Source organism: Carlito syrichta, unplaced genomic scaffold (genome assembly GCF_000164805.1).
Source record: "Carlito syrichta isolate Samal-C Ts95f unplaced genomic scaffold, Tarsius_syrichta-2.0.1 Scaffold118074, whole genome shotgun sequence".
Lineage (NCBI taxonomy): Eukaryota > Metazoa > Chordata > Mammalia > Primates > Tarsiidae > Carlito > Carlito syrichta.
Genome location: NW_007062170.1, coordinates 1 through 1,918, shown reverse-complemented (window position 1 = coordinate 1,918; position 1,918 = coordinate 1).

Genomic DNA, 1,918 nt, shown 5'->3' with positions numbered 1-1,918 from the left:
TGCAGTGGCCGGGGGCGGCCACTGCACTCCAGTCTGAGTGACAGAGTGAGACTCCAACTAAAAAAAAAAAAAAACATTACCCACCTCCAAAGGTTAGCGAGGGATGACATGGGCTGGCAAGGATGGGGTCCTTAGTAGGTGTCTGGCACATAGGGGACTCAAATGCAAGTCGGCCCTTGGAAAGAAGGAATGTGTGTGTGTGTGTTTTTTTGAGTTGGAGTCTCACTCCATTGCCCAGGCTGGAGTGCAGTGGCACACTCATGGCCACCTCACCATGGCCACCTCACGGCGTTGACCTGCTGGGCTCCGGCAATCTTTCCGCCTCAGCCTTTCAAGCAGCCAGAACTACAGGCGCACACTACCATGCCTGGTTAATTTTTGATTTATTGTAGAGACGAGGTATTGCCAAATTGCCTGGTCTTGAACCCGTGGGCTCAGTCAATCCACTTGCCTCGGCCTCCCAAAGTGCTGGGATTATAGGCTGAGCCATGGAGCCTGGCCTGGGAACATGCTTTACTGGGTACCACGGCAGCTCTATTCTGGAGCAGAGAGATTCTGAGGTCAGTGGAGAAACAGCTGTTGCCTAGGGCCACTGAGAGGGCTGGGATCACCTGCTGGGACAGAAGGCTTTCCTGGCCTTGCTAGAGCATGTGGTTAGTTTTGGTTTGCTCCTTTATAGATCTCTCTCTCTCTCTCTCTCTCTCTCTCTCTCTCTCTCTCTCTCTCTCTCTCTCTCTCAGAAAATCCACCTGAGGTCACCAGGGGAGAAGGGTATGGTGTGTTTTCACCCACTGTTTTCTCCATTCTCGTGTATATTATAGTCATGCTCATGCTGTCGTAGAAGGATGCACTGGTCATCTCTAGTGCAGTGCAGAAATGATCACAAGCTCACAACAAGCTTCCGAGTTACATGATATTATTAACCCTTTATACAGCTGAGGAAACTGAGACCCAGAGAGGTTATCACACACAGGGAGGAGAGGGTCAAACCAGGATTTGGCCACAGGCGTTCTGCCTCCAGAGATTCAGGTCTAAACCATATTCCGCTTCCTACAGACTTATAGAAGGACATATGTATATATTTAAATAAAGTCAAAACCATGTGTGTCACTTTACTTTTTTGTCACCTGATATTTCATAGGCATCTCTCCAGGCCAATGCATAGAATTCTAATTTATTCTGCATAATGGTTGCCCATTATTTCTTTCTTGCTTTTTTTTTTTTTTGAGTTGGCGTCTCACTCTGGCGCCCAGCTGGAGTGCAGTGGCACACTCATGGCCACCCCACAGTGTCAACCTGCTGGTCTCTGGCGATCCTTCTGCTTTAACCTTTCAAGCAGCCAGAACCATAGGTGCACACTACCATGCCCAGCTAGTTTTTGATTTACTGTAGAGACGAGGTCTTGCCAAGTTGCCTGGGCTGGTCTTGAACCCATGGGCTCAGCAATCCACTCCTCTCGGCCTCCCAAAGTGCTTGGATTACAGGCTGAGCCACTGAGCCTGGCCAGTTGCACAATATTTCATGTTACAACTTCACCATGTTATTTTCTTTTTTGAGGAGTTTCCAACTCCCCCCCCCACCAGTGCTGCACAAATATTCTTGGACATACATCCCTACACACTGGAACATTTATAAATAAACTGTGGATACAGACTTATTAGTCAAAGAGTACACATATTCAGTTGATATTACCAGATGGTTTCTCCCAAAAATGCTGTTAGCAATTCATATTTCCACCAGTAATGTATTGGGGCCTCTCCCCACCCCAGGAATGGATATTATCACTACTTTAATATAGTGTAAAGTGGGTGTAAAGTGATAGCTCCTTGTAACTTTTTTTTTTTTTTTGAGTTGGAGTCTCACTTTGTCACCCAGACTGGAGTGCAGTGGCTGCTCCCGGCCCCCCCAGCCTCGCCCT